The sequence below is a fragment of the Macaca nemestrina genome, chromosome 16 (assembly GCF_043159975.1).
Source record: "Macaca nemestrina isolate mMacNem1 chromosome 16, mMacNem.hap1, whole genome shotgun sequence".
Classification (NCBI taxonomy): Eukaryota; Metazoa; Chordata; class Mammalia; order Primates; family Cercopithecidae; genus Macaca; species Macaca nemestrina.
Window position 1 is genome coordinate 9463158 of NC_092140.1, and position 23892 is coordinate 9487049.

Here is a 23892-nt window from a genome sequence, read left to right on the forward strand (position 1 = left end):
GTGTGGTGGCTCAACCCTGTAACCTCAGCATTTTAAGAGGTTGAGGCAGGAGATTGCCTGAGGTCAAGAGGTCCCAAACAGTCTGGGTAACAAAGCAGACTCTGTCTCTATGAAAAATAAAAAGAATTAGCTGGGCATGGTAGCACATGCCTACGGTCCCAGCTACTTGGGAGGCCGAGGCTGTAGGGCTGCTTGAGCCCAGGAGTTAGAGTCTGCACTGAGGCAAGATAGTGCCACCGCACTCCTGCCTGGGAGACAGAGCAAGACCCTGGCTTAAGAAAAAAAAATTAAAGACTCAAGTTACGAAATTCAGGGCCAAGTAGTCAGTGCCTCTGACTCACAGTAACCACACAGGGCTGACTACTATGCACAATCTCATGGATAATTTCAAATAGTCTTGCCAAAGTCCTAAAAATCAGAACAAGTTTTTAACTCACAAAAATAAAGTCCTAGAATTACTGTAATATGATATCACAATTTGGAATTAAACCTTCTAAACTAATGGCATGTTAAGGAAAGTACTTTTCTTAACTAGGATGCCTCTCATATATTTTAAAATATTGTTTTCCCAGTAATGAACCATGAATATCTGTTTTAATGTTTATGCATAGTTAATTCATATAGTACAGTCTCAATCTATTGTATTATTAAAATGTTTACTTTTTTCATAAAAATAAATGTAGTGTACATTGAAGTAGTTTTGGAAAACAGCAACAAAACTCCTGTATTACAATAACTGCACTGCTACCATTGGCATTCTAGTCTTTTCTTACACAGTTGTATTTGTATATGGTTTACATTAGTTTACATATATTTAGGTTAACAGGTATTTTTGATGTGGATTTGTGTGTCAATAGTATATCTTACACAATCAGCTATATAAAATGGTAAAATAAATCATTATTATGAAAACAGGTAGTGTTAAAAGAAAACAAAGTTTTATACTGATTTTACATTTAAGCTCATTTTTATTATGCACTATTGTATGCCCACACAGGGGATTCGAGAAACTATTGTTCACAGGCCAAATTGACTGTCTGGCTTTGTAGATAAAGTTGTAGTGGAACACGGCCATGTTCATTTGTTTACATATTATCTATGGGTGATTTTGCTTTAAAACAGCGGAGTATAGTACTTGCAACAGAGACAGTATGGCCCATGAAGATGGAAATACATTTATTATTTACACCTTTACAGAAAAAAGGTTTGTCAATCTTTGTCTCATGGGTTATTAAAGAAATATAAAATTTTGCTCACTGCATTTAAAAAGTTATAATCTAATTGATCAGAAAAATATACACATCAGATAAATAGCCAAGTATTTGCTGCAGCTTGTCTAATGAACTCCCTAGGCCATAATCTTCCCACTTGGGAAATAATTCAATTTGGATTCATCTTTGAGTATCTTTGGTGATTTAGGCAAACTGATTCTTCTGGATAGACCAAGGTCAATGAAATACCTAACATTTCAAGATTTGAATTGAAAACAAATGAACAGGCAATGTTACTCCATCTATTTAGACTTTTGAAAGTTCACATATTTAATATAATATTGATTCATACTTTGCTATTTGATTTATAGGCAAAGAATAAACCTATTTGGAAATCACTTTTTAAGTAAAAAAACAAAAAAAAGGGTATGCATCTGGTTGAGAATAGAAACATGACTGTAGAAGATAAACATTTTCACGCCTATGTATATTTTGTGATTCGATAAATGGGGTTTATAAAGAAAAATTAAGCCATAGGAAAAAAATAGTTGATGATGATGGATTCTCTAAAGTAGGGATTTTAAAGACCAATGTATTTAATTAAGTGACTGGATGACTCTCTTGAGGTATGTAAATAATATTCCAGATAAAGAACTATACTTTGGAAAAAATAAATATGATAGTGGAAAAATATAAGAGGGCTAGAATGTTGGACAAGCTATTTGTGTCTCTCTATTCTACCTCAATGACAATATTTCAGAGTATATACAGAATGAGTATAAATAATTTTTTTTAGGGTGAGACATTTTTCATAGCATGGACTCATCCCTATTTTATGCAAGAGTCTCTGGGTCATTTCAACATAATAATGGGTATTCCATAAATGGAAATAGAAACACTGAAAAGTAATTTATCTTTCCGTGTTGAAGGACAGATTTCAGACACTTTCAACTAGCCCTGGCAAAACATGGGTAATCTTTTTATTTTATTCCAAAAGCAAGTTCCAGACTTTGTCCTTCTGGATTCCCAATGTTTTGGGCTCATTTCAGATCTAAATATGTTACACATTGAATGACAGTATGATTGAATTATAAGCAACAGAGATTATACATTCTAACTCATCATATTTTAGATGAGAGAATGAGATTCAGCTAGTATGATGCCATAACTTGATTAGGAAGTTAGTTATTTCCAAGCTGAAGTAAGCCTTCATTTTTCCTAACACATATCATATATGTCCTAAAGTATATAAACTGTTTGATTATCACTGCAGTACAAAAAGTTACATAATAAAAGTAAAACGTTAGAAATACTCATTAAGTTAAATTTGGTATGTCTTATTTCTTTCTGGATAAATTCAGTTAGAGAGTCATCTGTTTCATTATAGGAGGAATATTCCCCAACATTAATGCCAGTTATGTATGTAAATCCTCTTTTCAATGATGGGAGAATAACCCCAAAGTGTTTGACTTAATTAATCTTTTCCTAAGGCCCTTCACTACAGAACAAAAAATCTAAATAATGAGTCAGGACAGAGTATTAAGTATCTTTCTGCACTTAGAGAAATGATTAATTATAATGGCTAAACCCCTGAACACTAAGTTGAATACTAATCTGACGACAGAGTTTGGAAATCAGCCAGTACTGCACATACATCTGGGTGCTTTCTATTCTTTTGAAAGAATCGTAAAAGGGAAGAAAGAAAAACATATTAACAGTTTATGCTCATTCCACTTAACACAGTCCCTTCAAATTTGTTTGTAAATTAATTGAAAAAGTAAGTTTCTCCCACCTCCTTACAATAAGCATATGCTGTGTATGTATCTCTTATTGATTTGATACTTATATGTATGTTTTGAGGTGTGTGACACTGTGGATTTTGTTGTAACATAAGTGAAGAAAGGAAATAATAAAGAGGAAATGACCCGGAAATTTACACACGTATCTTTCTATTGTGGTTGTCTGTTGTCTGTTTTCTGCAGGCATCTTGGAGAAAAAAGTAGAGTCCCATATAGTTGCAAAAGCACCTTTGAGGTGGTTTTGATTTACAGAACAAATAGCCAGTAAATTGCTCTGTATCACACGGGTTCACAGAGCTGGTACAAACAAACCCAAAGGGCAAATGGATAAAAGGTCAAAAGATAAGTGTTATTAAAAACTTTTGCCAATGGACAATGGAAGTGTGGAAACAGCTTTTGCAGAAACAGTTGGGGAAACAGCAAGCTTCTTAAAATGTATTCTTATTCTTCCAATGGATTAACCATACACCAATGATAATGGAGGTAAGGGTGCAGTTTCTAGATGCTTATTTCTAAATCCCTCTCTAGTTTTGGCATTTGAAAATAGGGAAGAATACCAGGTCTAGCATCAACCTCCCTGAACACTAATACATTTCTTTTTTTCTACAATATGGATCAATGTGGGCATGACACCATTCTTCAAATCTCTCACCTTGCTTCAATCAGTTAGAATAAAGCACCATACTATTGCTGTGTGATAGAATTTTTTTCCCCCTGTTAACGCATTGTTATGGTTCATTTTTCTCTCCTTATATGTCAACTTTAAGTAGATACCTATCTGATCTTACAAAGTTGATATTGATTATTATGAAAAAAAAATTGAATTTTAAAAATTTGTGTGAGTTCCAGTGAAGTGTTTTCTGAATGCAATCTGTCTGCCCACATGGTCATATTACAACTCTATGTAGCTAAAAGCATGTAAATAGGAGAACATTGGGTTTCCTGCTTCTATGTTGTGTCTCATAGTGCACAAGGTTACAGTCTCAAGAAGTGCTGAGCTGTAGAGAAACATTTAGTGGAATTTTCTCAATGAAGTAATAATAGTGTACATTACTTGTCATAAACAAAATAATTGATTGTCTTCCAGGTGACCGTGATGGCTGCTGTGGAGTCCAGTCACACTGACCATTATACTTGCCACTGAAAACTCTTTACCAGAAGCCTCTGTTCCCCGTATCTTTATTTTCTCTGCACTGCATTGCTGTCTGAATTCAGTAATTCAATAATGAGGTCAACTTATTTTCTGTGCTCTTTTTTCTTACTTTCTGTCATATTGCTATTTTACTTCTTTTACTAAGTAATTTACTTAGGAATTTACTTCTTAAAGCCTTGGTCTAGTTGCAGAAATGTCATAGGTATTCTGTGAGAGGACAGAAAGGTATTGTGTTCACATGAAGAAATTACAGTTTTATAGAATAATGCTTTTGTAGGGTCTTTTATGAAATATATTTCAAATTTAATAATGTACTTTTCATTTCTCTTTGCAGAGTCAAAGAAAGCCTAGAAATTCTAAATCATAATTAGGACATACTAGGGAAAAAAAAAAGTTTTTCACGCCCAGGAAGAAGTCAAAAAACTTCCCTCTTTCTAGCTGAGGAACAAGAGATTTTAATACTGGTGGGAGTAGGACAAATCAGAAGCCAGCACACTAAGAGTTGGACCATGACCACAACCCAAGAACTTAGAGTATTTGTCTTCTGCAGAGAAAGCTGGTCCCAGGCTGCAAACATTCAAGAGAAATTCTACGATTCTATGGTCCACAAGAACAAGGTAGGAGAAATACCATAGCATTCGGAGGGGCAAGTCAAAATACAGACTTGCCTGAAGTGGCATTCCTTTATCCACAGGTGCTGTGCAGATTTAGAATTTTCAGAAGTTGCTGTTTCCAATGAGAGATCCCAATAGGTTGGGAAGAGGGTTTGGGTCTGCTCAGAGTCTCAGTTCTCTAGTAAAAGAACAAGGTTAGAACAAACAACAAACAATGAAAACAAACAAAGTGTATGCATAATTCTACATTAGAGATTAGGGTTGAATGACCAAGGCAATGGATTTGCACAGTAAATAACACAGTGTCAATATAAAGAAGCAATGGGACCAGCAGCACCTGTACAGATAGGAATGCAGCAGAAATTAGACTCAACCCGATATTTAATATCTGAGATAAGCACAATCTTAAGAATAGGACAACGTCTCTTAACATGTTAACAACCGCTTTCCCACTTCTTATAGCAACAGAAGAACGCCAGCTTAGAAGGTAGATGAAAGAGAACTCCTAACAGCCTGACCATTGAGATCAACTTCTGTCCAAGATGGAGTGATGGAGAATATGTCTGTAATCCTGCTGCAACAAACAATCAAACACACAAAAAAGAAACCATTATTTTCAAGGCATTGGAAAGCAGAAAAAAGATAGTGATTGCTGAATGTGATTGCCAGAATTCTAACGATAACCCACCAAGATCACTGTCCTCTAGTTATTCATTCAAAAACCAATCCAAACATGTTGTTGTAGAAACATTCCAGATGAAGTGATTGATCAGCTGAGTTTATGATAGGGAGATCATCCTGGTTTATTCAGAGAGAGACAGTGCAACTCCAGCAGAAAGCATAAGGGTCAGTATAAGCAATGTGGTAGCAGAGGAGGAAGGAGAGGTGAGGTAGCAGGGGATTAGAAAGCAGGTAAAACCTGAGCCACTACGATTATGATTGACTCTGAATGGGGTTCAGAGCCAGGAGAAGCCTCTAGACATTGAGAATAACTCTTCTTCTGTATCCACATGGAAGTAAACCAAGCAAGAAACTGAACGAGCCTAAGAACAGATGGTCCCCTAGATCCTCCAGAAAGGAGCCATGCTCTGCCCACACCACAGTTTCAGCCTAAGGAGACTGTAAGCAGAAAACAGAATGAGTCCTGCTATCCCTGGGCATGTGACCTATAGAACTGTGAGGTGATAAGTGGGTGTTGTTCTATGCCTCTAGGTTTGTGTTAGTTTGTTATGGCAGCAATAGAACTCTAACACACGGTGGGACAGGAAACAGACATGGTTGGGTCCTACAGTTATCCCAACGTACTCTCTTGAAAGAGTGACCAGGCCATGATCAAGGAGGAAGAACCCAGGCAGAGCACACTGCACCTTCTTATTTGAGGAGAAAGAACTGAGAGTCACAGAGACCAAGGTGGAGACTTCACAGGACAGAGGAGAGAGATGCACAGAGAAAGCTCTATTGATCTGCAAAAGGCTTCCTTTTGAGCATTCAGCAGTACTACTGAGCAGACCTCGCTTGTAGAGAAACTTCCCAAGACTGTGAAAAGGATCACTCAAAATAGTGAGAGGAAACAGTACCAGGTACTCACATAGTACTGACAACAGTGTCTTTTTCTACCCAGGATACCAGATAAACACAAAGTTCATGGGGCTACATAGAGTACAGAGAGGAGTTCTGCCTCAGTAGTGGGAAATCATTAGCCCTAGACTAGACATGACTCTGGTCCTACTAACAAATATTACAGGCAAACCGGAAAATACCAAATTCTTTCTGTGACTAAACTGCAATCCAGAAAGACGGTCAATGATATTTAGAAAAAAAATTTAAAATCCAGGCCCTAACATGTTAAAATTCACAAAATCTCACTCCAAACAAGCATTAACATGTATGTAAAGCAGAAAAAACGACTTAACATGGGAATATCCAATCAATCAAAACTGGCACGGGTTAGGAAAAAATATTTGCAGTCCATATATGAGAAACTCAGAGCGCCCAATGACAAGAAAATAAATAATGATTAAAAAGTAAGCAGAAGTCTTACATAGACATTTCTCAAATACATACAGATGGTCAAAAGATAACCTAAAAATGTTCAACCTCTCCAATCATAAAAGAAATGCAAACTAAAACCACAATGAGATACCACCTCACACCTGTTAGACAGTTATTATTAAAAGGATAATATTATTGGTGAGAAGGTGAAGAAAAGGGAACTTTTATATACTGTTGGTGGTATTGTAAATCTGTAGTCATTTCAGGAAACAGTAGAGAGGTTCATTTAAAAACTACAAATAAAACTACCAGAAGATCCAGCAATCCCACTTCTGGTTGTATATCCAAAGGAGTTGAAATCACTATGTCAAAAGAAAACCTGCACTACCATGGTTATTGCAGCATTATCCACCATAGCCAAGAGATGGAAACAACCTCAGTGTCCATCAATGGATTAATGAAGTGGTCCCCAGCCTTTCTGGCACCAGAGACTTGTTTCATGGAAGTCAATATTTCTATGGATGGGGTTGGGTGGGGGGATGGTTTCAGGATGCAACTGTTCTACCTCAGATCATCAGGCATTAGATTCTCATAAAGTGTGTGCAACCTAGATTCCTTTCATGGACAGTTCACAACTGGGTCTGCACTCCTATGAGAATCCAATACTGCCACTTATCTGACAGGTGGCAAAGCTAAGGCGGTCATGATCGCTGGGCTGCCACTCACGTCCTGCCTAGTTCCTAACAGGTCACGGACCAGAAGTGGTCCAGGGCTTGGGGACCCCTGGATTAATGGATTAAAACAATGTATATATGCACAGTGAAAAATTATTCAGCCTTAAAAAAAAAAAAAAAAAAAAAAACAGGAAATTCTGTAATTTGCAACAACATACGTGAACCGAGATGACATTGTGTTATTCAAACAAACCAGGCACAGAGAAACAAATACTCTATGATCTTACCGACATGTGGAACCTACAAAATTCAGACTCGTGGAAGTAGAAAGTAGAATGATGGTTCCCAGGGTCTGGGGGCTCGTGGTGAACTGGGAAAGGGAGATGTTGGTCAATGTGTTTGAAGTTTCACTTAGACAGGAGCAATAAGTTCAGGTATTCTGTTATGCAACATGGTGACTCCAGTTAATAATTATGTATGGCATATTTCAAAATAGTTAAATGAGAAAATTTTAAATGTTCTCACCACAAATAAATATTTCAGGTGACAGATATGCTAATTAGCTTGATTTGACCATACCCAATGTATACAAGTATTAAAACATCACAGTGTACCCCATAGACATACACAATCATCAGTCAATTAAAAATAAAATGAAACAAAAAATCTGACCCAGAACTTGCTAGAGTCACCAGACAAGTACATTAAGACAGTTATTATAATTGCATCTTACATGCTCTAAAAATGAAGTGGAAGAATGGAAGATATTTTACAAAAACACAAATTGGACTTTCAGAGATAGAAACTACATGTCTAGGATAAACAATATACTGAATGAGAATAATGGTAAATTAGATATTGCAGAAAATGGCTAGTGAATTTAAAGACACAACAATACTAAGTATTGTAAACAATAATATGTAAAATGAATAACAGAAAGAAGAAATTACATATGAACATAGCATCAGTGAGTTATGGGACCAACTTTTAGAGGCCTAATAGACATATATTTGGATTCCCTAAAAAGGAAGAGAGGTGAGAAAACGTATTTGAACAAACAATGGCTTAATTTTACAATTTTGATGAAAATTATCAAAGCCCACAAATCTAAGCACAGCGAACCCTCTATAAACACAAGGACCACTACACCAAGGTTAATCATAACTGAATTGCTTAACACCAAAGATGAAGAGAAAATCTTAAAAGGAGCCAGAGAAAAAAAAAGGAATAAAATAAATTGACAACAGGTTTTTTGTTTTTTGTTTTTTAGATTTTGCCAGAAAGTAAATAATACAGTTCAAAAATCTCTTTAAATTCTACACTCACTGAACTCAACACTCGAGAATTCTATACTCAATGAAAAACTTTTCAATAGCTGAAGGCAAATAAAGATTTTCCAGACATATAGATTCTCAGAGAATTTTTCATTAGCACCTCTGCACTATAAAAAAAAAAGTCAAAACAAGTTCTTCAGAAAGACAGACAATGATACCAGTTGGAAATCTGGACCTAGAAAAAAGAATGTAGAATAATGACAATGGTACTTAAGTGTACAAAGAGATAATTTTTAAATATTTAAATATTTGAAAGATAATTGACTGAGCAAATGTTAATCACCATATAGCAAAACATACATAACAGAAATAAGTTTTATCAGAAAAATAGCACAAATCTGTGGAAAGGAGGTAATACTATTTTAAGCTTCTAGTACTATGCATGAAACTATCATTTAAAATAGATTGTGATGACTTAAATGAATACACCCTAAAACCTAAAACAACCATTAAAATAATAAAGAGTTATAGTTAAAAAAATAAATAATTTTTTTAAAAACTGAATAAGAAAAAAAGAATCAAAGAAAAAATAGGACTGATAATAAATATATATTGATACAGCAGATTAAAACCTAACCAAATCACTAGTCAAATTGAATAGACCTGATCTAAGCATCCCATGATTTGTCAATTATAGAAAAAAGCAAGACTTAACGATATGCCACATACAAGTAATGAAGTTCTTTAAATACCAAGACAAAAGTAGGTTAAAGTAAAAAGATAGGACAAGACTGGATAAGCCTGTGTCCAGTCTGGAGACAGGAATCACATAGAACAGGGCATTTTAATATAAAGAATTATTAAGCAGTGATAGAGCAATAAGGAAAAACATGAGTCCAGTAGGACTGAGAGCTTCCAAGGAAGGATGCGGATGGCAGGAGGGGATCAACCCTTGTTGAAGAAAGTACAGTTGCAGCCAATAGTCTCAAATACCTTCATGTTTTCCAGTAGATGATGTAGTCAAGATCAAAATCAGATGTTATGGATTATTTGTTTTTTTTCAAATCAGAGTTTCAGTTATAATTTTTTAATTGCATTATCATAACCACATTTAGTTATGAATGTTTTTTATAATATTCATTGACCTTTAGATAAATTCTTATGCACTTTTCCAGAGCTGAGCTCAGTAACCATTTTTATCCTGCCCTCTGCCTGAGGGATTACTATACATATTATGCGAACATCTCTACTGAAAGGAATCACAGTGCCTTGAGATTGAATAGACTCCATTTATGTCTCTGAAATTTTGATAAAGCAAACAGATATACTTTCTAGAAACTATGTGATTCGTATGTCCTTGTCCTGAGTATTTCTTTGGGAAGACAGCTGGTGACAAGCATTGAACTGGGAAGGTTAACCTCTCATACAGTTTATCTTGATACATTTTGGAAAACAGGACATGTTGACAAAGCCATAAACAAACTAAAAAAAAAAAAAACCATTAGTGCAAAAAACTAATCCTGCCAACTGGTTAATTGGATAAGGCATTTAGCAAGACCACAATTTGTGCTAAGAAGCTGATTTGAAAATGCCAGTTAAATAAGGCGTCAGCAAAGTACAAATACCAAGATTTTGATAGGCAAATACAATATGAAAATCAGGAGAAGTTCATGTATTATGAATATTAAACTGGCTTATCAAAGATAATCTCATGCCTAACCAGATGTTTTTATAAAAATAAGAAAAAAATCAGTTAACAACAATCTTCCTAGAAAGCATGGGCCAATGTATTTCCTTAGGCTGCTAATTTCTGATATTCCTCATTTAATCTCCAACTCCTGCCTGCAGTGTAGCCCCTATGAGCTTCCCATCAATGCCGTGGCCTTTGTCACTGACGCCTAGAGAGGAGACTCACACCATGCACAGGGCTTATTAAATAGTAGCGTTCATCCAGTGGTTTCATTTGATGAAGGAATTGCAGGTTGAGCTTCCCTAATCCAAAAATCAGAAATCTGAAATGCTTCACGATCAGAAATTTTTGACCACTTACATGACATCACAACTTGAAGTTTCCACACCTTATGTGACTAATTGCATTTAAAAATGCAGTCAAAAACTTTATTTCATGCACACAATTATTAAAACATTGTATAAAATAATTACATTGAGTGTATGTGTGTACAGTGTACATGAAACAGAAATGTATTCTGTGTTTAAACTTGAGTCCCATCCCAAAGATATCCTATTATGGTTATTCAAATATTATAAAAATCAGAAAAAGTCCAAAATCCAAATCACTTCTGTTTTCAAGCATGTTGGATAAATGATACTCAACCTGTAATCATAATGATAACAATAATAAACATTTATTAGGCACTTACAATGTCCTGGGGAATGTTTCCGCTATTGTACACGGTGTCTTGGATCAGATGCTAAGGAGCAGGGCTTTTACGATGCACCTTGTAAAACGAAGGCCCTCAGGAAAGACTCACGAATGGGTGAGAAAAGCAAGCTAAAGAAAGGACTCCTTAATGGTTGAACTAGTTTACAATCCCACCAACAGTGTAAAAGTGTTCCTATTTCTCCACATCCTCTCCAGCACCTGTTGTTTCCTGACTTTTTAATGATCGCCATTCTAACTGGTGTGAGATGGTATCTCATTGTGGTTTTGATTTGCATTTCTCTGATGGCCCAGTGATGATGAGCATTTTTTCATGTGTCTGTTGGCTGTATGAATATCTACTTTTGAGAAATGTCTGTTCATATCCTTTGCCCACTTTTTGATGGGGTTGTTTTTTTCTTGTAAATTTGTTTGAGTTCTTTGTAGGTTCTGGATATTAGCCCTTTGTCAGATGAGTAGATTGCAAAAATTTTCTCCCATTCTGTAGGTTGCCTGTTCACTCTGATGGTAGTTTCTTTTGCTGTGCAGAAGCTCTTTAGTTTAATGAGATCCCATTTGTCAATTTTGGCTTTTGCTGCTGTTGCTTTTGGTGTTTTAGACATGAAGTCTTTGCCCATGCCTATGTCCTGAATGGTATGGCGATTCCTCAAGGATCTAGAACTAGATGTACCATATGACCCAGTCATCCCATTACTGGGTATATACCCAAAGGATTATAAATTATGCTGCTATAAAGACACATGCACACGTATGTTTACTGCAGCACTATTCACAATAGCAAAGACTTGGAATCAACCCAAATGTCCATCAGTGACAGATTGGATTAAGAAAATGTGGCACATATACACCATGGAATACTATGCAGCCATCAAAAAGGATGAGTTTGTGTCCTTTGTAGGGACATGGATGCAGCTGGAAACCATCATTCTTAGCAAACTATCACAAGAACAGAAAACCAAACACCGCATGTTCTCACTCATAGGTGGGAACTGAACAATGAGATCACTTGGACTCAGAAAGGGGAACATCACACACCGGGGCCTATCATGGGGAGGGGGGCGGGGGGAGGGATTGCATTGGGAGTTATACCTGATGTAAATGACGAGTTGATGGGTGCAGCACACCAACATGGCACAAGTATACATATGTAACAAACCTGCACGTTATGCACATGTACCCTACAACTTAGAGTATAATAATAATAAATAAATTAAAAAAAAAAAAAAAAAAAGAAAGGACTCCTGGCCTCGTGATCTGCCCGCCTCGGCCTTCCAACGTGCTGGGATTACAGGAGTGAGCCACCACACCTGGTCACAGTTCTGCTTTTAGCCTGACCCCATCAGGAGCTCCTCAGAACTGTTTTCGCCTTGATACAAAGGATATGGTTTTGTATGACTCGGAGGGAACTTCTAGACCTTTCCTTATGAGGAGGATTCAACCACCCCAAGAGCAAACCTCAGAAGGGAGCACGTGTAAAGGATTCTTCATGCACCAGAAGCACAGAGACGGGATAATCAAGCAAACCAGCTGAGGACCCTGGGCGGCCGGACCCAAATGAACAATAGCTCTCACATGTGTTTTAACTTATTGAATCCCCCAAATGACACTGTTAATAGATAGTATTTTCATCTGTTTTTCAGAGAAAACTGGGGCTCATAGAGGTTAATCTGCCAATATCACTTGGCAATTAAGCAGCAGCACCCACACTTGGGGGAAAAAAGTGGGAGAAGGAGGAGCAAAGGAGAGAAGGGGAGCGAAAGGAGAAAATAGGTGAATCTTGCAAAATGTGCCTATGATCTCCTTCCTCTTTTCAGTTGCTGTTGAAATTCAAATAAATTACTGTCAGTGATATTTGTGGTTTGCACGTCGTACTCAATTTATGTAGAGACTTGGGTAAGGAAACAGTACTATTAACACCAGTCAGAATCTAGTATTTTAAAAAACATTTTAAAAGTCCATTTTTTAAATTTCAAAATTGCAGTGGAAATCATTGTCTCTAACTATACAAACAGGAAACCCTTTATTCCCTTTTCCAAAGTGTTTACCTGGATATTTCTCTTCTGTTTCTTATATTTCTTAATACAGAGATTGTATATCTACAAATACAAACCCTAATTCTTACGAGATGATTGAGGTGACAGATGTGTAAGCAAGATTAAGGCAAGTCATGTAAACTTCCCGTGACTCAATTCCTGGTAATATGAACATAACTAAAATATATCACATATTTTAGATTTTTAAATACAGCATATTTCAAAAGACACTTAAAAAAGGTAGAACTATTAATACATGCTTATTATGAATATATTTCAATATGACTTCTTATTTTAACCAGCCACAGGAAGTCTGTATACACAGTGGCAGACTCCTTTGATTTTATTTATTTTATATTTCTGCTCATTAACTACGTCTCTAATGCTTCTTCCCACAGCTTCAGTTACTCAGTGAGTTTTCTTCATTTGGAAGCATAAAAGGGCTAATAATTTACATGTTTCTGGTAAGATCAACTTATTTTGCCTCCCTCTTTTTGTTATTTACGTAATTACAATAACTCGATCCATTTAAATTGTGTGGTGCTAAATGGCTTGTGATAACATTATTGATTACATCTAAAATCTTATGTTTCTTTAAGTAGGATTCCTTGTCCACACCTTCTTGTTTCACTTGTCTCTGATAACGCACCTAAAAGAGCTTTCTTTTATGTTGTCCTGTATTGCTAGGGTTCTAAATCATATACTTTATATTTTTAAATTCTCCTGGAAATTGACTGTATCTATAGCTGGATGTCTGGTAATGACGCTAGATGTATCTGGATATTTTTGCTTTTTACATCACATGGCATTATTAATTTTCATGGCCAGTGTGTTTAGAAAATAAAATCCAAAATATCATAACTATTACACAGTTCTATTTTTTACATTATAATTTGCAAAAGGTTAATATGATTTCAATAAAATTGTGAAAATATTGTGGCATTGAAATGCTAATGTCAATTGCATCTAGGCAGCATTCTGGGAACTATTTTACGTCCTTTATTTGCAGTACTTTTCTCTCAAAGGCCCACAAGGAAGTTTGCTATTTCTGCCAGCTGCAACTTATATGGGCTTCTCAAAGAATCCAGCAAGGCTCTGACAAAGGCAGACAGAAAGGAGGCAAAGGAGAGGAGAAGCAATTTTCTACATCAAAGGTATGACAAAACACTTGACAAAATTGTATAAAAATGTGTATGACACACATTATCCATGCATCCTGGAAACATCCTTTTCATTCCAAAACTACGGTGAGTCTTGCCAGGCACTTTGAAATTGTACTTGCAAATATAATTCTTAGTTCTTGCAATATGATCTAGGCGAGTGATGCATAAGCAAGCATCTCTCTTATCACCTAACTCCCGGGAAGACAAATGGAATTCAGGTAGCATATTCTGAGCAATTATACAGAGACTACTCCCGGTGGTACCTCTTTTCATCCCACACATACCTCTCTGCTTATAGAAAACAATCACTATCTGATGAATGATTTTCACAAAGCAGCCAAGAAACAGCATTATGATGGCATAAAGAAGCAAAACTTGATCTAATGCAGACCTATAAACAGAGATGTCTTCTAAATCTAGCAAGGTAACGGGTTATGATAATGAGAGTTGAAAAGAAAATGCACATATAAATATTGTAAATATCAATCCCATGTTGGGAAAAAGGAGGAAATGCCATGATTTGTTTAGTATGATCAATTTTTTTTCTCATGAAATCAGTGATAGCCATAATCACTTGGCAGGCAGTAGCTAAGAGTAAAAACACATATCTTGAGCAGCTTAAGGACTTTTTTTTCTGTATTGTGTCAAGCACAGTACTCCACATAGTGTGGAGACAATATATACTAATAGCATAAAATGTAAAAATTAAATTAAACCAAATAATCTTTGGCATCAGTTGAAGACACAGACTGTACCAGTGACCAGTACAGAAAGTTTTTGATATTCGTTATAATGTTAGACATTCATATGCCTTTCTTAAGCCTATCTGCTCTGAATATTAAGAATAATATGATCTTATGCTTTTTAAGTAATAGATGGCCCATGAAAAAATTAAAAAAGGTAAAGATATTCAATGATTGAATTTCACATTCTAAATTATCACATTCTAAAGTCATGTTTCTAAGAAAAATAATATACACAAATACACTCAAGAAATTCTTAAATATAAATTTTCTTATATATAGTACTAAAATTTAGGCACCTATCTATGAAATACAAACAAATTAAATGCCATCTATGTTATGCAAAAAATGTATTTGTTTATGCTAATGCACATTCAAGTCAAATTCACTAGACATTTATCTGGAAGTAGAAATTCCTCTTTCACTGAAGAACATATACAGAAAACAAAATTATTTCCTTAAGTAAATATCTGTGAGACATTTTTGATAGACCAATCTATTTACACATTTAAGTGAATTCCCTTGAGATTTTCATTTTTAAAATTCTTTCATAAAATTAAGTAATTAACTGAGACTCAATATTGTGAATGAACAATTCTCATTTTCATTGTTTATTGATATGATATTCATTCCACACCTGAGTAAATACTCATCTTTCAGAAAGTCACTGGGTAGATTATCCTGTTCCATTTATCACTGAAGGCACAGACGTGTTTGTATTCTGAAGTTCGGTCTCTCCTTGAAGTAATTGAGGCTTTAAGCTTCCAAAAGGTTAACTAATTATGAATGACCAAATAGTTTCATTTTAGAGGGTCATTGTTCTTAAATGTCACAGTCATTAGAAGCGATTACAGCTTAACTACCTACCTTGGACTTGTTTTTAAATCAAGAAGAATTAGAAAGCAAAATAAAAATTCTCTCTTTTATCAGGGGTTGGATTACATTAGGGTCAACATCTTCAAGGTGAGGATGTCAGCGCCTGTGCACAATTTTGTACTTGGTTTTGAACAGGCCCTCAATTGCTTAGAAGAAAAACATATATCCTCAATACTTTTTTTCAGGGAAAACAGTTCCGTAAAGGCAACTACTAAAAAAGCAAATCAAAACTCCTTATGGAGTTTTTGTTGTTGGTTTACTGTTAAAGATGATATTTGCAGACCTCAAGTCATAGAAATAAAATGACAGGTAATTAAGAAATAGTTCCAGATGTCTGTATGTAAAGGGAAGACAAAATGTTTAAAGGAATTGGTTTTCTCTTTTACCTCTCCATTCAGAGCAAGACCAGCAAAAAGACAATAATACAAAAGTTCTGCTTTTCCCAACTCAGATGGTATAGTGGGGTGAAGGATGTGGCTTTCTTAAACAGAACAAAGTTCCTTATTACTACCTTTGATTTATGCATAGTATAGTGAGCTCCCCCTGACTTTATTCCTTATAAATGTTTGTTGAATAAATGATAGATGAATTGTGATTTAGAATGACATAAACAATATTATTAAACACTACTACTTTTCCTTTGTAAAACAGATGAAATAAAAAAGTGTTTTCACATAAGATGTGTGTGTATGTATAGCTAGAGTACACGTATACAATAAGGGTATCTTGTTACATGTTCACGGATGAACTATAGAAGAAAAATTGCTCTGAACCAGCTACAGAGGCAAGGGAAATGTATTCAAGACTAGTGTAATAGGAGAAAGATTGAACTCAACCTCATGGAAACAAAAGATGGTAGGGTTTTTAAGCACGAGGGTGAACTGCTGGGAAAAATGCTGGAAGATATTAGGGAGAAAATTGGTCAATGCAATTAGCCATCCGTGTTTGCTAATTGTCTCTTCTTGAAGTTAGGCTCCTCTCCACCCCTAGATACTGGGTGATAGAGATCCTTGTCTTTTTTGATGATTACATTTCACAGGATGGCTCTCAGGTCCTTGCAAAAGACATCCTTCAGTTGTAGAAGATCTACATCCCAAAGGAGCAAAGAAAAAATTTACGACTGCAAGTTTATTTATTAAGTAAATGCTCTAAGATAAAGAAGGTCAAAGTCCAATAGTCATGTTAACCTGTCTAAAGATTAGTTAACGTGATGGGAACATGAAGGCTGTCTTGGTCAATACTTGCTCATATTTATGTATTTTGCTAAACTTACATATGCATATGTTATCTTTATTTTATAGATGTGAAAAATAATATATCAATTGGCCTATATAAATTAGAATTGGATGTGTGCTGATGCCCAAAGAGCTTGAAATATACAAATACTATATTTAAAAAAATGAAATTATTAGAATATACATTTGTATATAATAATTACTAAATCCATGCCCTAGACACCTAATTACAATCACAGCATATTTATATACCAGGTAGAAGAAATATCAGGTGAAAGGAAACTATATGCTATGTGCTTATTTCCAAGAAAAAGTTCATTTTACATTTACTGATTGAATAATTCATTCTCTAGCTATTGAACCTGCCATTTAAAATAACAAATTAAGCTTTTAAACAACACATGAAGAGATGATTTGCAAGAGTAGCCTGAATATCAAAATAGTAAGTGATTGCTGGATTTGTCAATGGCAATTTTAGGTTGAAGAAAACTTTTGTGTCTGATAGGAGGAGGAGATGCTGAGCTGGGAAAAACTGCTTTATCTTTGCCCTGGCTCAGACCTTCACCTCTTTTCCCTGGACCACAGAGCCTGCTCCTTTTCTGGTCCCCTTTCTTTCAAACTTAAAGAATCATTTCATGTGTGCTCCATAAAGAGTCCAGATTTGTCTTTCTAAAATGCTTAAATACAAATCTACCTCATTCCCCTGCTTAAATGCCCTGTAAGGCCTTCCCAAGTCTGTCCTAACCTCTGTAGTGGGCCCAGGGAATACCTCTCTTTTAAGCCACCCTGTCCTATCACTGCTCCATTACTTCTCTGTCTAAACCAACTCACCAAAATCTATGGACAAGGGGTGTTTGAGTATAAGGTCCCAAAATTTCCATTTTCAACAAGTGTCTCATTCTTAAGTATAGTAGAATCCAACACACCTCAGCATGTCTGCATCGGACCTGGAAGTCTGAATAGTTAACAGAACCAATGACTGTTTGAGGAAGCTGTAAAAGACTTCCTTAAGATTTAGCTTAAGAGTTAAGTTTGTCACATTAAAAACAGAGAGAGACTCTGTAAAAGAAAAAGATATTTATTCACAAATGGGCATTGTAATGGCAATATCCATACCATAGTAAACTACATGCATACTCAGGTAGGTAAAGGAAGACAAAGATTTTTAAAGCAAAAATAAAGAAGATTATAAGATTGTTTTGTGATAATTATTGTTAGCTATAAGGATCCATATCAAGGGTGGTGCCGGTCCGAGGTTAGACAGGAAGTTGCTGTGCAGATGTCCTCACAGTTTTTTTTGTGTGTAGTAAGGTTGTAGTGGGCCTTTCTTTCACAAGCTTGTGGTTTTTGCAGAGTCTTTTGTGATAGTTGTTGCTATCAGGTATTTGTGCATAAGAAACCTCTGTTCATGGCCATCCTTGACTCCACTTGGCACAGTCTTTAACACAAGAGGCCCCATTTTGATTCTGACAACTTTCACAAGTTCTACGTGTGGGTGGGTGACAGGACAGAAATGAAATTTATATTTCTGCGAATTGACTTTATTTACCTTGGCTTTACTATGAAGATATCTTACATGTTTAAAACATTTTTTAAAAAGAACAATTCTTAAAATTTAAGAAAGTCAGTTTCTGAGATGCCCTTACTTCCACAGGCCCTTGCCTTTAACATACTCTTCCTTTCGTCTCTGCTTATGCTGTCTCTGGAATTCATTATTGTGCTCATTGCATTGGAGTGTGATTATTTTATTAAGCCTAATTGATTATGAGCCCCATTAAGAATCAGAGCATAACATGTTCCTCCTTCTATCTCCAGCAGTTAGCACTGGGTTTGACACATTGTGATTCTTTAATAAAGGCAAAAATATTGATGTAGTATATATACGTGTGCTCTCTTAGGACTGCTAAACAAAGTAGGAATACCCTAAATATTGATCCTTTGAGGTCATGATAGCTTACACAAGTAACATAAAGGCAGGAGTTTTGTATATATGTTGTTCACTGTAATATACCCAACATCTAAGACAGTGACTATGTACATGGCAGGTTCACAGTACATTTTGTTGACTGTTTAATGAATGGATGGATAACTAACATAGCCATGTTTGGGATTCCCATATATAATGGTACATTGGACTCATTCATTACGTGGATTCTAATAGTTATATTTCTTGTTTTACCTATTTATTTACTAAGGCACCAATTTCCCCTGGAAAAATTCTAAGATCTATCAAAGAAAACAAAAGATATTTAGAAAAGGAACGTGCTGTCAAATAACAAAGGCTAACATCATACATAGTAGACACATACATCTGAATTATTTGGTTAGAAGGACTGCTATCAAGAATTGTGGACTTACTGACAAATCAATGACCCTACAATTATCAAATATCTTTTGTTAATTTAAGAACAAACTCTTTTCTGCCATTGTTTGAAAGGGTGCAGCTTTGATTTGAGGGACATGGTCTGCATTTATCTAGTAAAAGTGGAATATTTTTATGGCTATTCTGGTTTGACTAGATTGTGCTTAGTTTACTCATTCAACAGACCTACCTAAAGGCCTTAGAAATGACTGAGTTGAGTGCTTCATTCAGGAGGGATGTATATAGTCAGGACCCAATTTAGAAATAATTTCTGCTGAATGTGTTGAGTTCCTTCATTAACAAACCGGAAGTTTTATTTAGATCTTTGTCTAGTGATTTACATTTGGATCCTTACCTTTTTATCTCCCAGAGTATTCTGCCCAAGAATTTCTCAAACACTAGTCTACAGATTTTTTATGAAAAATTTTTACTTTCCTGCAGCAAAAGAAGAAAAAAAAAAGCACTATTACATCTATATCCCCATATCTCTATAACTGTCTCTATATCCTGACACAGTAGAAAGTGAATAATTCTCTGCAATGGGCTTCAATTAAATAAAAAATTGTTCTGTGAAAAATCTAATGTCTATGCCTGTTCATTGTAGGTTCATTCTGACCTCATTACTAGGAGACATTGATAATCATCAGTTATCATTCTTTGCCCCACCATAAACTTATTGTTCTCCTGACACCCTGACACTGTTCCATATCTTTGCCCCTAGACTACATTGTGCTTCATTTTCTTAGGGCCTTGCTAGGTGATGACCTACCTTATTGGATAAAGTCAAATGTAATTCCTTTTTTCTCTTCCTCTTCCCTAAGGTAAGAGCCAGAAAACAATTTCATTCCTAAACAGTGGACTTTCCTCTATAAAAGAGGAGATATGTTGAAAGATATGTTGTGGTTTAGAGCTTGGGGCTAATATTGATTTAAAAGGATGATCTATTGGCTTGGAAAATAAAAATAGAGCAGAATTACACTTCTCACCAATTTCCCTGTTTGAATAAAATTGGAATATGTGAAATGAGATTCAGGAAAACTTTTACCAGTCACCAGGATGGGAGGAACCAGGTAAAGAACACTAGAGACTAAAAAATATCTGCATTTGTCCAACAGCAGGCCTGCAGGTGAGCCAAATACACAGCTAGATTTGCCCAAACACAGTAGAGCACACAGTTGAAACTAAAATGCATATGTCCCACTCCTTGTGGATAACAGGACCTTGTCATCATTATAATGATATTTAAGTACAGAAGCGTCACAGATGAGATCAATAATGTCAAAGAAGAAGTAACTGGTTGATGATGTTACTGGTTGTCTAAGTAAGTGGTAAATACTCCTTGTGAGAGTAACAGGAGAGTTTTGGGAGAGGTTTGTATAGGAATAAAAACTGACAACAAGGGAAGGCAGAATGGGCCTGCATTGCTGGAAATGGCTTATGTGTACACTGAAGATACATGCTTGGAAACGTTTCCAGTAAGCATGTGGGTTGAATATGTTCATGAATATTCAGTGAGTATAAAACAGATAGGTGTCCCATAGCTTTCCTTCATCCCGTCTGTCCTGCCCGCCATGACTGTGCACAGAGAGAAACCCCAGGTAGCAAGTAGCTGAGTCAGCACCACTTACATCCTATTTTTATGTATTTTCCTTTCCTCCTGGAAGAATGGCTCTTGGGTGTTCTCATCTTTTTCTATGCACGGGAAATACCCAGAAGAGAGACAGGCTTATGGTAGGTCATTGCAATTTTATTGAATTTCAATTAAGATTTCACATAGGGGTTCCACATAAGATTACCCTATGTGTACGCTGTGCATGGACCATGGCTCTGCTTCAGGATGTGGTTCTGTTCCATGTACCTTCTTTTTCCTTGACCAAAATTGGAGGAGCAGCCTCTATCTTGGGCATTAACTCAGATGGTCTAAACCAACAAGCCACATTAAAGTGTTAGCATAGATCTGACATCTGTCACATTCTACTGACCAAAACAGGTTATGTGGCCGTATCTGACAGTGGACAGGGAAGTACATGCTAACTATGGGGAGATAGGATGTAGCTTGGCAAGAACGAGGACAGATACTGCGATGATAGCAGAGGGTGTGTAAAGTAGTGAACAGTAACCCTACAGCTGCTACCTGGCCTCTCATTGTAAAACCAAAGAGTGCTCATAGACATTGTTTCTCATACATGGTTTTCCCACTTTATCTTGGGATACCCATTTTCTCCAACTCTTGACTTCTAGGAATCCTATAGCAAGGGAAAGAAGAAAATAAAGAGTAAGAAAGAGGTAGTAAGAACAATGATCAGAATTGTCGGTATATTTTAAAGGCAGAAAGGAATTTGGAATAATTTATTTCAACACTTTCATGTATAAGATGGAGAAATCAAGAAACAGGGATAAAAGACACAGACACAAGGTTTTACAGGTGGTAATTGTTTCAAATTTTGATAGTTAAAAAATTCTGGACTCCTATGTTCCTTTGACCAAGAAACATCCCTCTCCTTGCCAATTCCAGCCCCTAGACTATGACCAGGGATTCTTCCTTTCTGCGTTTCTAAATAATGGTGACTTTCTCATTAAATAATAATATACACTTCTTTCTATGAGATGCATTTCCTTATGCTCTTATTGGAGATAAAGTATTTGGAAAACCAACTCATCATCCACCCAAATCCCACCATTTTACCTGTACAACTGAAAGTAAGTTGAACTCTGCAGAACCTCTTAAGGGTCTCAGATCAATCTCACTAAGTTGTAATTTAATAATTTTATTTCAACCCACACAACTCTGCATATGGGTGGGGTTGGACACACTTATCATCACCATAGTAAGCTGTGATATCTCTTCTCTGAATCAAATTTAGTTTGAATTTGAAAAGACTTTCTGGCACATAAAAGGAGAGACAAGAGACAATGCTTCATTTCTCTCTCTCTTGGAAACTTAAGGAAATAGATCACTGAGTGTTTTACTATCAGAAGTTTATATTCTATAAGTCTCAATTGAGAAATGTGAAAAATCAAGGCATTTAAAATACACTAAGAGGAGGAGCAGAGGAAGATGGTGGAATAGAAGGCTTCACTGATCTTTCCCCCTCACCTGGAAGGACACCAATCTAACAACTACCTATACTCAAAAAAGCATCTTCATAAGAATAAAAAAGTCAGGTGAGCACTCATAGTACTGGGTTTTAACTTGGAATCAGTGAGGCACTGATCAGAGGCACTGAAGAGGTCAAGAAAAACAGTTGTGAATCATTGGCACCACCTTCCCCATCCCTTGGCAGCAGCATGGTGCAGAGAATGATTCTGTGTGCTGGGGAAAGGGAGGGTCCAGGAGTTCTGAGACATTAAAATCAGTGCCACCCTGTTATAGCAGAAAGCAACTCAACCCAAACGCAGCAGATGCCTACCCATGGAGGAAGCCTTTAAACCAGCCCTAGCTAAAGGGAAATAGTTGATCTCAGTGATTGGGACTTCAGTTTCCAGAAGTCTAACAATTGTGGGCTAAAGCACTCTGGGGTCTTAAATAAACTTGAAAGGCAGTCCAGGCCATGAAGATTACAACTCCTATGCAAGACCTAATGCTCTAAGTGGGCCCAGAGCCAGTGCAGTGGGGGATCATGCAACCTACAGAGATGGGCTAAGGGAGTGCTTGCATCACCCCTCCTTCAATCCCAGACTGCATACTTCACAGCTCTGAAAGAGACTCATTCTTTCTGCTTGAGGAGAGGAGAGCGAATAATGGGGAGGACTTTGTCTTGCATCTTGGATACCAGCTCAGTCACAGCAGGATAGGGCACTGGTCAGAATTGTAAGGCTCTCTTTTCTGGCCTTAGATCCCAGAAAAAATGTCTAGACACACTTTGAGCCAGAAGGGAACTCACTGCCTTGAAGGGAAAGACCCAGCCCTGGCAGGATACAATACCTGCTAACTGAAGAGCCCCTGGGCCCTGAATAACCAGAAGCAGGACGTCCTGGTCCTAGAGTAAGACTCTAAGACTTGCGTGCTTCAATAGAGACTTAACACATAACAAGCTGTAGTAGCTATGGGACAAGACCCCATCTGCTTGAGAAAAGTGGAGGAGAAAGTAAAGGGGACATTGTCTTCCACCTTAGTAACCAGCTTGGCCATGGTGTGGCGGTGGGGCACCAAGCAGAATGTTGGGGTCCCCAATTCTAGGACTTGGCTTTTGGGTGGCATTTCTGGATCTGCTCTGGGCCAGAGGGGAGCTCACTACCCTGAAGGATGAGTCAAAGTCTAGGCGGTATTCACCACAAGATGACTGAAGAGCCCTTGGGCCTTAATGAAACATTATAGGCTGGCAGTACTCCTTGTGACCTGGGGTATTGATGGCAATGCAG

At 36.5% G+C, this 23892-nt stretch overlaps 1 long non-coding RNA gene across 9 annotated transcripts in view; it reads right to left on the bottom strand.

The window, feature by feature from the left end:
• The window catches only part of LOC105485347 (uncharacterized), a 67306-nt gene that overhangs the window by 16598 nt on the left and 26816 nt on the right, over window positions 1-23892 (bottom strand). For 3 of the 9 annotated variants that reach the window (XR_011614603.1, XR_003018855.2, XR_003018856.2), the window contains 2 exons: window positions 19886-19965; window positions 18255-18653 (listed from right to left, as the gene is read on the bottom strand). This is a non-coding gene — a long non-coding RNA (uncharacterized lncRNA). The other 6 variants (XR_011614604.1, XR_011614608.1, XR_011614606.1 and 3 more) reach the window with 5 other exon arrangements.